Raw genomic sequence first — 14,492 nt, 5'->3', positions numbered from 1 at the left:
ATGGCTTAAAGAGAGGGGGTATCAAAGAACCATTGCATGTGCCCTAGATGTGGTACATAATCAATCAAAGGAGAATAAGGTTTCCTTTTCTTTTTCCTTGTTCTCTTTCTTAGTTGAAGATAAGGATTTAAGAATCAAGCTTTTTTTCCTCATTCTTTTTATTAGTCTAAGAGAAGGATGTAAGAAAGGGAAATGAAGGACCATTGCATGTGTTGGGCAAGCAAGCTCTAAAGAAGAAGAAGAAGAAGAAAAAGAAAAAGATATCTTTGTTTCTTCTCTTTTTCTTTTCAAAAATATTATTTCTTTAAACTACAATTGTGTATTCTTTTGCTACTTTTTACTTACTTTGTTGCTCTATCATTAATTTGGTGTTTTTCTTTTGTTGTTTTGGTTACTATATTACTTTGCTCAAAATATTCCATGGAATCATGTTTGTGGATGCATTTGACATCATATATGATAGTTTAATGTGTAGTTAAACGCACCTATAGGTGCACTTTTGAAAATAAACATAGACTTACAAATAAAGACACCTTAATATTCAACCTACATTACTTGATTAAAATGAAAATGAATTGTTGGTGGAGGTGAATGTCTTATGCTTGCTTGCACATTTATAAGCACATCTATAGGTGCATCAATGTTTCATATTGAATGGAGATATCAATGTGTGAATAGATGTGCATGTAAAAGCATGTCTATAGTGACATCTATACCTGGTCCAACATTTGTTGTAGTGCTAGTCGTGATATAGATTTCTTAATGCCACATCATCATTCTAGTCCTTTGCAACCTTGAATATTCTCTCACAAAAGTGGTCATTCTCTTAGTAGACATAGAAAGGCTCTCAAGAATGGGCACAATCGAACATGATATAAAAAATCAAATCCACTTGTATTTCTAATGTCTAGTGACTTGACCCTATTGTCCTAGTTTAGACTATCTTGACAAGACATATAAGACCTAGTGACTTGACCCTATTGTCCTAGTTTTACACTATCGTGACAAGACATATAAGACCTTTCCTAAGAAGGATGCAATGTTTCTAATTTGAGCTTCAAGGAAACTTGCACAAGGCCTTTTGACAAAAGAACATTCTTATAAGAGAAGATTTCTAAACAAGATAGGTAATGGGCCATATCCCCTCTAAATCTAACTTAGCTTGAACAAAGTCATTTCTAATTAAACGTAAATTTGACAATGTAAGAGAGCATGGAAGGACTACTTAAAGGGCATTGTTTCCATGGAAAACATGGTGATCTGTTGCATAAAGCTTCCAAAAATAGGATAGCTTTCGCCACAAATGTCTCCCCTTTTCCAACCTTGATTTTCTTCATCTTAGTCATTATAACTTAAATTACTTAGCATGACTAGGTGGGAAGGTAAGAAGTGGTTTGTCACTAACATTTCTCCAAGATGTTTACCATTCACTATAATGCCAATGGTAAGGGTATTGGTGCAATATTGCTGCAAGAGCATGATTGGATTGCATATGAGAGCTGCAAGCTTGATGATAAGGAGAAGCAAATTAATGTGTATGACCAGGATATGTTGCCCATCCTCCATGCTATCAAGAAAAGTCACCAATATTTGTATGGCAGTCGCTTTCAAGTAAAAAGTGACCATCGAGTCTCCAGTACTTCCTGACTCACTCTACCTTGACTCCTAAGCAAACGAGATGGGTGGTAACATTGCAAAACTATGACTTTGGCATTTCTCACACTTGGGGCAAAGATAATATAGTGGCTGATTCACTCTCTCAGATGTGAGCATGCAGAGTATCCTCTATTTCAAAATTGCATAATGATTGGAGTGAAGATCTTCAAGAAGCTTATTTGTTTAATGATAACTTCAAGTACATCTTCCACAAACTACAACATGGGGTCATGGCTAAAAACTCCCAATGCTCAAGCATGGCTTTATTTGGTTCCGTGGCAAGATCATCATCCCATACACCTCTCCCTTCACACAAAAGATCATGGAAGATATGCATTCTTATCCATTCTTATCCACTATTGGTCACTTGGGTGCTTTCAAAACATATGAGAGGATTGCCACGAGCTTTCATTGGAAAAGCTTATAGAGGGATGTCAAGGATTTTGTGACCAAATGTGTCCCATGCCAACAGAATGAGGACAGCACACTCAAGCTTGCTGGCGTCTTGTAGCCCCTTCCTATTCCTAAAGGGAAATGGACTCATATCACAATGGACTTCATCACAAGCCACCCCGTGACCAAGAAATGTTGGAATAGTATATATATGGTAGTTGATTGCCTTACCAAAGCTTCCCACTTTATCCCCACTAAGATACAATACACTACATCTCAAGTGGCCACTCAGTTTTTATGGAATATGTCTTCAAGTTGCATGGCTTACCACAAGTCAAAGTATATGATCAGGATGCTAAGTTTATGAGCAAGTTTTGGCAAACAATTTTCACATTTATGGATACCAAGCTTGCTCCATCCCCACTGCATACCAGCCCCAAATGGATGGTCAGACTCAAATAGTGAACAAATGGCTTGAGACATACTTGCGGCACTTTTGCCATTATGTACAACACAGTTGGGATACGTGGCTCCACTTGGCTAAGTTTGTCCATAATAACTCCACCCACTCTATCATTGGGTTATCCCCTTTTGAGGCATTATACAAGTATAAGGTCCCCCTCCCTACAGTCTTATTCAATGATAAGATCAACCCTCAGAGTCAAGCCGAGTTGGATTGCATGCATGCCCTACTTCAACAATGCAAAATGAATCTTCAAAAGGAAAAAACTCACATGAAACTCTATGTTGATGAGAAAAGAAGGCATTTGGAATTCCAAAAAGGGGAACTAGTCCTCTTGAAAGTGCCTAAGTCCCGTTACTTCACTCTCAAAGTAGGCACTAGTAATAAGCTAGCCCGCCATTTCTATGGCATCTACCGAATACTGAAGAGAGTTGGTGACGTGGCCTACCGATTAGAGATTCCCCCTACCACCACAATCCACAATGTGTTTCATGTCAATCATCTAAAACCCTTTATTGGCACCTCAATGGACAATGAAGAAGGTATCATTCACTATATCCCTAAGGCAATCATTAGCCAACGAGATAAGTACATAAGATCTTGATCCATCAATGAGTACCTCATCAAATGGCAAGGTCTACCCTTGGAAGAAGCCTCCTGGTGCCCAGCCACTATTGTCAATGACTTTCCATACCTCCAAAATGCCCAACAGGAGCTAGTTATGCCCCCGTTTGACTAGCCCCTACCTGCATTCTACACATTATTTTAGAATAGTTTTGTACTTGCCTAAATCTCAAGAATGTGCCTCCTACATGGGCTAGAAGTACTCGTCATAAGCTCAATTTTGACATGCAGCATGCCTCATTTGGAGCAACCTATCAAAAATAACAAATTTACCTCAGTAGGCATGTCATGGACAGCATGCTATCCCTAGTCTTCACCCATCCATTTTCATTGTAATGTGGCTTAGAGTAGTACTCTGCACCACTCCCTAATCCGGTATCACTTTCCTCTAGTTTTCTTCATTTTTTAGGGCAAAAACCTTCAGGGGTGGGGACTGATTTTAATGAGTGGGATACATAGGAACTAGGGGTTAGACACCCGATCACACTGACTGGGGTATATAATGTGTAAGAGTCCTAGTTTAGGGCATCTAGTGATTATCAAGAACTTGCTCTTCACCTTCATCATCTTCAGCTTCCATGGCTTCCTCCTTCTTTCTCCCCTCTTTTCTGTCTTTCTCTCTCCTCTTCTAGTCTTCCTTTCTCTCCTTCTTGCTCTCTTTCTCTCTCTTCAACTCATTCTCCTCTCTTCTCTCAATTTCATTCATTAAAATAAGGGTTTAGATATGTACATGGGTACAGAGAGTATGTATGTGTATGCCTCCACCTCGAAGATCTCATATTTTGTGAACCTTGAGGGTAGTCTCCACAATATCAGCAACTTAGAAACCTGAGATCAAAACTGAGAAAGCGTGTGTGGACACTAAGGGCCAAATAAATAGCTAGCCAACTCTAGATCCTGCACATCTTGACATGGTATCAGAGCCTAGTCGGGCATGGCATAACTCCCTTCTCTGCTCTCTCATTCCTTCTTAACCTCAGGTCAACTCAAGTCCAGCTCATGGTTCCATTTCTCACCTCCATCTCTACTTGACCTTTCTTGGCAGCCATAGCCAGCAGCACCCTGTCAACTTGAAACTCCTGGATCTCTCTCCACAGGTCATATCTGAACCTGCTCTCTTCTGGACATTTGTTCCTTGACTCCCAAGGCTTCTCCGTATCACATAAGATCTTGACTTTGGCCACTCCATAGCTCAACATTGCTCAAATTGTCAGTGCCATAGCCTAAATCTGTGACCTGCAGGACATACCTTGATTAGAGTCCCTGGATCTCCCAACACAAAGCATATCTCCTCTTGCTTCCTTCTAAGGAATCATTCCTTATATCAGGGCGCTTCATCCCAGCACCAACAACCATGACATTGATCACCCTCTGCTCTAGCATTAAAGAAATCGTGAAAATCTGGCTGAAATGTGCATGTTCACGGTATTCTTCTCTACACGCACAGTACGGGTCGCGATCTGGATGAGGAGGATAGGGTTTTGGTAGAGCATCATATAAGCTACATTTCCATAAAAAAAGTTTTGAAAATGATCCACCGTAGCTCCTACAATGTCAGAAAAACCAGGCCCTTGTCATGAAACCCTAAAATCCACCATAGCCAATTTTTCACTCAAGCTCAAAAATCTCATCATTTCCTCTCTTCTGCCACCTGGAGCAACACACTGCCACTTTGATCTATTGTCCTAGCATCAAATCAAGGAGGGGAATGACCTGGAAAGATTGAACAAGGATCGACGACCACGAACAAAGAAGATTCAAGCTTGACATCAACACAAACATAGTCTCTACATAGTGTGTTTTCACACTGTCATTACTTGTGTCTCTTGACACATTGTAATCTACTCTTCCACTGATAAATCTCAAAATTCTGAAGTTGATTTGCTACTGTTCCCGCAAGTCTAACATGGGCAAATATCTCCAACTACTCATTTCAAAGAAGTCGGGTTTCACATTTGGCAAACCCGCATCAAACTCATCCTGATGAAGAAGGGCCTCTGGGCCATTACCATTGGAAAAGAAAAGAAGCCTCGTGATGCGGATCTTGTTGTAACTTGGCAAAAGAACGATGATAAGGCCCAGGCCATTATCAAACTGGAGCTAGACGACAGCTATATCCACCATGTGGATAACTGTGAGACCTCACATGATACATGGAAGAGACTTGACATCTTGTTCGGTGCACAGTCTAAATCATCAAAGTATCGCCTCCTGATTGAGTTTTTCAGGTTTGAAATGAAGTCCAGTACATCACTTGCCACACATCTAAATTACATGGAAGGACTTCTAATCCAACTTGCAGGAATCAACATTAAAATGGAAGAAGATGTTTGCATCGGTGTTCTACTTAAGAGTTTGCCTCCTGAATATAATAATGTATCAACAACTTTAATCAACATGCCAAATCATGAACTTGTTGATATCTAGGCATCACTGTTAGAAGAGGAAAAGAAGCTAAAAACTAAGGAAGAACCAAGTACCTCTAGAGATGAGCATGCATTATATGTTTGCAATAGGTACAAAGGCAAGAAGGATCAACTCTTCTGTGACTTCTGTAAAAGGACCGAACACACCGAGAAGTTCTACCATGCAAGAAAGAGGTCTCAAAAAGCCTATCTAGTTGCAGTCAAAGAAGAAGAAGAAAATGGAGCAAAGGAAGAAGAAGAAGAAGAAGAAGACCACTAGGAGAAGGACAAACCTCATCAATCCTTCTATTCAGATAGACAGATAGACTTTTTTAGTTTTGTATTTCCTAGCCCTAATGTCTCAAACATAAACTTGTAAAACTCCTCGGTTATCCTTGTATTACAGCCTCTATACACTTTGTAAGGCCCCTGCTACAGCCTCTAGATGTCCATCATGTTTGTGGTACCCACACTTAGCCTTTTCTACGACAGCATCTGGTATTTTTCCATGTTTATGGTGTGCCCACACTTTCCAGGTGTTGCTTTCACTAAAGCCTCTACACACTTTGTACTTTTGGTTGTGATTGAGGAGGGGTGTTGAGATATTTGCAATCACACCTACTTTAGTCCCTTTGTATGGAACAGCTAGGCTAGGAAGATCCAGTCCATTCTAGGAAGAGAGACAGATCCCATATGCACAGTGGATGTTAAGTGCTACCAAAGAACTCTATATAATGATGTACTTGAACTATCACTTTCATAGATGATAATGCAATAGTACTTGTCTCTTTCTGTCAAGTGTCTGTGTCATTGTTGTCCATACACAAGATTGTGTTTATGAGTTCAAGTCTCAATCTTGAAACCTAATTCACTTGTGTAACAGTTGTCTACATTGTCATGTCAACATGAGTTGTGTCTTCATCTTCCATCCTCCATAGCTTTCGCCTTTGCCATGCTCTAGATCCTGCACATCTTGACACACGTGGCACCTACTTTACATGATGCCGCGCTTGCTATACAGACTATATGCTACGTGGCCTGCTTCGATGACTGCAGAAAACTACTCAGAATTTCCTATCTAGGGAATTCCAATCTCTAACCAAGCTCACCCCCTCATACATATAAGTGCAGGTCATAAGGGGTAGAATGGTATCTATGAGTTCTAAGGAACTCATCCATCCTCCAGAATGTGGTTCTTGCTTCAGCGCATCCATAAGCAAAAAACCTTATCTTTCCGGTCAATAGAAGAAAATCCTAATAGTTTCTCGACATAGATTTCCTTCCATAGTTACCAGGCGGGGAACGAGAACGGAAATGGGGCCCCTTGAAACGAGGGGAGCGCCCAAAGTTAGGGAATGGCATATATATATATATATATATATATATATATATATATATATATATATATATATATATATATAAAATCAACACTTAAGTCTTAGAATCTAGAGATATCAACCATAATTCGTGAAATTAGAGACAGAATAATCAAGTTTCAACAATAATAAAGATTCAAAACATTATAATCAGCAATGGATTGTCTTGCATATACAAGAGCTCCAATTTCTAAGTTAATACTCTAAAGTTTCAAGAGGCTAGCCATTAAGTGCTCTCATTCATGGAAGATGGCTCCACCATGCATGAATGCTCATTATGTTGAATAGCATCATGGCCATCACCATCACCATCATCATCATTGTCATCGTCATCTTTTTTCCAACATATAAAATAATCAACCTTTGCAACTAATGTATGAGCTAGTAAGTGAAGATTGGAGCTCACATAAATTAGGTCATTCATCTTCATTGTACCAAGATAATTTGTCTTCTTTGAGTGAATATGATTGAATGAGCTCCATAGTCATTCTAAACAAGAAGAGCTACTTTTTTGGCTAAGAATGAGAATAGCCAAACTCTACAACTCGAGAGCTTTTGGCTCGTAGTCATTGCAGTATAAAGCAGCCCCAATATTTGTCATGTCCTCTAGTGCATCCTCTACGCCAAACATCCCTAATGTTTGCAGATACACAGAGAGCTGATTTTTAATTTTGTGTTGCATTTCATGGCTAGAATAAAGCCTTGCAAGTAATGTGTTCCAAGCCTTGGCCACCTTAAGGTCTCTTTCTTGCATCTTTCCTTGAAACTCGGGATCAAGCACATATGCTGCAGCATGCATAGGAGAGTCATACTCGTTCCATCTGCTAATGCATAACTCCTTGATGTGCTCATACCTATCTTCATTTGGTTCCAAACTCTCCAACTTCTCAATCATGTGATCCATACCTTCATAGATCTTCACAATGCTTGGATCCATGCCATCTACACGCCTCAATATGTGCATGATAGAATCAACCATTTGGTTGGTGCGATTCACCTCATCCCAAATGGAGCATCCAAGTCTGCTCCTACAATTGGGCCACCCTCGTCTCACTCTTGAGAAGGTACTACGTAGTATGGTTGAGGTCCAAAAACACTTTCTTACAACCACTCGAACTCCTCATCTAAGATCTCATACTGTGGTGCCACATTCTCAATCTGCTCTTGGATGCTCACAATGGCAGAGATGTCATCGACACTTGTGCCATCATATCGAGCCACCTCATCAACATGTGTTGGGGCATCTTGTATATAAAAATCTATAAAATCATCAACAAAGGGAGCATGGAGATAAATTTTTGTCGAGATTCAGGCCCCTAGACGCGAGCCTCTGGCCAGGGCTATTTTGGGGGCCCGATCCAAGCAAAATTTTATCTCCATGCTCCCGATGACCTAGAGGCCCTAGTGTTAAATTTTTGCACAAATCCGATGTATATATCTTTAGCACACTCCATGCATAGTGAATCTGACACTGAACTTTTGTGATGTAGGACATTGTCTATATAGATGAATTTTCATCTAGACAAGGTGGGTGATCTAGTAGCCAAGGAAGAGTGTAGGACTCGGCATTAAAGGAGTATATCGACCAGCTTGTGAGCAACATTATTGTATTCCATAAGACATGATCTCCAGCTTTTGCTAAGAACTTCTTGAAGTTGAGGGCACTAACCAAGGTTGGGCCCTTCAAGACCATCCCAACTAACTCTAGCTTGAAGAATGTAGTGTTGCTTCGACATTCGAAGCTCCTCTACTTATTCTCTAGTACTAGGTCTGGGCCACTTTTTTCCATGGTAGCCTGTGGCATGGTCGCTGGTGATCAAGACCCCAATGTCATTAGGTAGGAACTACTAGGGCAAAATGTGTTGCTGCCTATGATCAAGAATAGCTCTGACCATGGGGAGTGTAGCTCGAAGAAGCCTAAGAGAGACTAGATGTATTTAGTGCCAAATTATATCTCATCACCAATATAATGTAATTTGTAAACTTCTCTTGAAGTAATGAAAATTGATATTTGTTGGATTTGCGTGCAATGTAGTTTGTCATATGCATCGTTTTTTTTTTAAACTTTAATGTTACATTTATTTATCGAATTTATACGCAACACGATTCGTACCCTAAATTTAATACGTAGTGCTTTATCGAGTTCATGCGCAACATGTATTCGTTCAAAAGCATGTAATGATAACTGAAAGACATAAATAAAACAAATAACAAACGAATAAACAAAAATAGGATGTGCCAAAAAATTTGTATTCATATTCATAACATTTTACATAGGATCCATTATAGCCAGGGTTTTACAAAATCTATTTGGAAGCTACATTCCGTATATATTTTGGTAGTACACCCCTATCGTTGTTTATCTCCCCTCTATCAAAGACATATGCATTATATAACATAGCAGTAGCAATGGCAGCCCCGGTCCAATTTTCATACTCATCACTGGCAAATAGCTCCTTAATTGCACCTTTGCAATAGTGCAATCGACCAAGCATAAGAAAGTTTTATGCAAATCATATATCCAAGTATTTGAGCAGTTCTTTGTCACTTCTCTTACGAAACTTAGCATGCAAATACTGATGATTACATATAAATATGACAATCTTGTTGCCTTTCGCCAACAAGAGATGCAATCCATGGCAAGTCCCCAATATCCTTTAACAAGGTATTCAAGTAATGTGCCATGCATGGACTAAAGGTGATATGTGGATACATTGCCATTAAAATGTTTCTTGTTGCCCTGTTTGTAGGTTCACCATCTGCCACAAACTGTACTACCTTATGCAAATAATCATCAATGAACATAACAAAGTACTTTGCACCACCTAATGACTGATAGAACATGGGACCACATACATCAAAATGCACAAAATCCAACCATGCACATAATGCCAAATTTATTATGAGAACTACATGTCTACCTACCATAAAGATAATGGTCACAAGAATCAAAACATTTGTAATCAATAGGTGGAAGGTACTATAAACAAGTAGGTATTCTTATTCTCTTTAAGGACATGTACCCAAGGTGACAATGCCATAAAGATACATGTGGTATGTCAATCACTCAACATCTAAAACATGGTCAAGGGATCTAGATATAAATAAAGGATAGAGGCTAAATGCCTTGGTGCCTTGAGTTTAAAAAAGATTTTCATTGGTAACCTTCCATGCAAAAGCACCAAAAGATACATAATAGCCTACGTCATCCAACTATCCAGCAAATAGAAAGCTTTTGGTCAAAGCTAGTACATGATGTACATTATGTAGAGTAAAAGAGTTGCATGAAGGAAACTGTAGTTGTACATCCCTAATGTCAATAATATCGAATTCCAAGTCACAAAACTTGTCATGCTACAATAGGACTAAAACCAATCCCTATGCAGGGTGACATGAAAAGAAGTCCTTGAATCAAGTAATCAACAATAAGAATATGTAAACAAAGTATATGTCAACTGAGAAGCATCAAGAGAGGAAGTTGTTAAGATGTACTCATTATGTAACTTAGGCTACACTACATTTATCTCTTCAATCGTTACATTGGAATTACTAGGGACAATGCTATAATCATCATACTTTTCTTACTCTTTATCCTTGCCTTTCTCTTTGTGATTATCATCATGCATCTTGTGGCATTATGGCCAAATATGACCCTACTTTCCAGAGTAATGATATGTCAAAGAGGCCTTATGACTAGGGACTTACTATGAGACTGCCCACAAGACTAACTTTAAGTCTCTATCACATCGATCATTACCCCTCTTACCATCACGTCTGCTCCTAAAATTCAATGCATGAGAAGTATGGGCTACATCTACGTTCTTTCTATTTATCTTTTTTGTGAAGTAAAGCACCCTCAAAATCCTAGAGTTTCAAGCTATCCTTGGGCATACAGCACACATAGCAATACAAAAAGTGTCCCATGACTCAAAAAAGTGTCAGAAGCAAGAATAAGGGAAGTAGATTATCCTTGAACTCAATGCATGCAAAAGTCAATTGGCTCAAAATTGAATGAAGTACATTCAAATGCACGGGCACACTAGTCCCTCCCTTCATAGAAGGTCCATGAGATGTTTCAACCAATATATCTATGATGAAAGACTTTGCTTGTCATAAACATTGCATATCTTTTCCCATAATTTCCATGCATTATCCTTAGGTGCCACAACATTGAAATAAACATGTTTAGACAATGAAAGTATAAGAGTGGATTTGTATCCCAATCATTTGATCCATGCCTTTGGGTATACGCAATTTTCAATAGCCTAACCTACTTCTTTTGGACCAATACCAATCATACCTACATCTTTCAATAGATATAATTTATGCCATCAAACTTTTCAATATTGAAAATAGCATTATCATTCAAATAATTAGTCGTAATGACAATATACTAATGCAAAATCCAAGAGAATGGAATATTGTAAATGATTGCAAATCAGCCCCAAAAACTCAGCTAAAACAAGGGAAAAACATGAGGGAATATCAAAGTAGAGAGCTATCCACAAACTACAAGCAGTAGACGTCCAAAGTACAATAAGCATTGTTGTAATTAATGCAATAGTATGACCAAAACCACTATTGGCAAGTAATCAAAAAATACCAAGCTTCCACTACCAAGAATATCCAGGTAACAACCAAGATATATAAGAGTAAATAGCAATGAATAAGTATACAATTTGTACTTAAATCTATCATAAACTCAAGGGAGTCAATGACCAATATATCCTATAAGCATAGACATTGTGTTATAAGAGATCTTAAGATCAAGTGTAGAGATCCGTCAAATACACAACTGACTGAGTAGAAAGTAATGAAGCTCATTACGTAACCAAGAAGCATGTATACATCACTAAATCCTCTTGATAGAGGTAAGTGCCAGTGTCCAAATCATGTAGATCGAATCAGCCCACTAGTACGTGTAACTACATTCAAGAATGTCCAAGAGAGCATGTACGTATGATAAGAGTCCCATTGTCTCAGTATACCAAGCTCAATTGTGTAGAAAATCCAAAGCTTTAATGCAATATATCCAAGTAAATGCAAACATCTCAAATTTTCATCCACTAAAGTTCATACAAAGTGTGAAAGAGTAATGCAAGGCTCAATACATCAAGTATATAACATCGGGTGTCATTAACTGATACATTTGGGAGCATAAAACTCCTCAACTCTTCAATCCCATAATGTCAATCACTGAAGAAACCAAAGCATATAGCCAAAGCTCCAAGACATCAAATGAAGCTCAAAGTGGAGCCTCAAATGTCACTATAGACATGTCCAAGCCCATACGTTAGTGCTAAGCATTCAAATAAGCATATGATATACTCAAGAAGGAAATACTTGCTACTCAAACAATATAAAATAATTAAAACCATGCATAAGCAAGCTATTTGAGCTCAAATGAAGGCAATAAACATCTCAATACATCCTCATGGCATCCACCGATGATCCAGGTGCCAAATAGGCATCAATAGGAGCATCCATGAGCTTCAAACTTTGAAGAAAAATTATCTCAAACCTATGTACATTAGGTTTGTTGTATATAACAGCAATGAAAGAGGTTGTACCACTTTGAATGACCAAAATTATCTCAAACCTATATACAATAGGTTTGTTGTATATAATAGCAATGATGGAGGTTGTACTACTTTGAATGGCTAATAGGTGGAAGCCAATGACAAGGGGGAAGTGCCAATATGTTTGCCCAACTGCCCAAGAGTATCCAAGATCCCAAAGTGACTACAACAAGTCAAGGAAGAGAGCTAAAAAACTAGACACAAATCATGCTAGATGGTTGCCATAATTGCTAGTCCTAATGCTCAAATCTAAGGCTCAAACACTCATGAGCAAGTTCTTTTGCACCCATGGAACAAGCCTCAATAGGTAGAAACAAGATAAGATGAAGTGCAAGCACAATGCATACCTCAGGAAGAAGAGGGCTAAATTTCCATGAAACCTCAAGCCAAAGCTTCGTCACAAGTTGAAGTGAATGATGAAGAAACTCCTCGAATGGTTGGCTCTAATACTAGCTAAAGGGAGAAGCCTGGGTGGAAGCACAAGAAAGCAAAATCTTGAGAGATTCAAGTTATGGAGAGAGAGAGAGAGAGAGAGAGAGAGAGAGTCAAGATGTGGGAACTCCAGCATTCACAATGTGTGACCAGCCTTTCATTATTCAATAGGCACTAAAAAGAATAAAGAATAAAGTGATAGTAATAGGAACCTACAAACCTATAGTGTATAAGTGTGCAGCCATGATGTGTGAAGTAAAGACAGTGCAACATAGGCACATGTGCATTTACCTCCAACAAAAGTTAGAGTAAGAGGGTGACGTGGAGAGAGTTGGTGGACTAGAATATTATTGTAGAAGAGTTGCCAATTGTAGCTCCTTTCTCTCTCATAGTTGGAATTAGGGTGTCAACTCTAACTCATGGTAGCCTACATGATACCCTCCTCCCTTTTACACACTAGTTAAGGGGTTTAAGAGGGGGTTTCATTTTTACCTTGAACCTTACATCATTCATGATGTCATGGGGGTTTCATTTTTTATTTGCTAAAGTGATAAGCATTTGCCATGATTGAGTGCAAGGAGATAGCTATAGCTATGGAGATCAATGTAAAGTTACCCATTGAGGATAAAAACACACTAGTAGACATTGGATGGTACATGAGGTAGGTCGACGCTCTCATCTATTTGTGCACCACCAAGCCAGATGTCAAAATTCATGATAGTGTTGTAAGTAGATTCTCAAAAAAACCATGTCAAAGTTATTAGAAAGTTGAGATGTAGGTGCTCAAACACTCAAAGAGAACTCTTGACTATGATATTGTATACAGTTTCAAAAGTTTTCTTGTGGGGAACTATGACTTAGACTGACTAGTAATAGTGATTTCAGGAAGCTAGTTTCTAAATATTATTTTTCCTTAAGTTCAGAAAAATTATCTTAGATTACTAAGAACCAGCCAATAATGGCATTGTCTTCTACCAAAGTAGAGTATATGGCAGCTTGTTGTGTTACATTTGTAGTGTGGATAAGGAAGATTCTATGGCATATAGAGTACATGATGAAGATCTAATAATATTAAGATATGATAACCCAATTTCATCTCCATTCCCAAAGATCTAGTGTTTAACGCACACACTAAACATATTGAGATGATCCAATATCACTATGTGTGTGATTTTGGATGGGATAGTAGAATTATTCTATTGTCCAACAAAGTATAATGGATCAAATATATTCACCAAAAATCTTACAAATGATCTACCTCAAGTCCATCTTCAAAGACTTAGTATTGGGTTGAGGATGTAGTTTACCTGTGGGTGGACATTGAGTGATACTAGATATGCTCAATACCCTACTCTTGTGACGTGCCATCAATACTTCAAGTTCATCTTCAAAGACTTAGTGTTGTGTTGAAAATGTAGTTTACCTATGGGTAGACATGGAGGGGTGATACTAGATATGCTCAATATCCTACTCTTGTAAGGTGACATCAATGATCCATGGTGCTCAAATTTGTAAGAGCCCCATTATAAGGAAATTCTATGTGTTAGCCCCACATGAAGCCTAC

Source organism: Lygodium microphyllum, chromosome 13 (genome assembly GCF_053477565.2).
Source record: "Lygodium microphyllum isolate KBCC chromosome 13, Lygodium_microphyllum_v1.1.10, whole genome shotgun sequence".
NCBI classification, from domain to species: Eukaryota; Viridiplantae; Streptophyta; class Polypodiopsida; order Schizaeales; family Lygodiaceae; genus Lygodium; species Lygodium microphyllum.
This window is presented reverse-complemented; position numbering follows the sequence as displayed.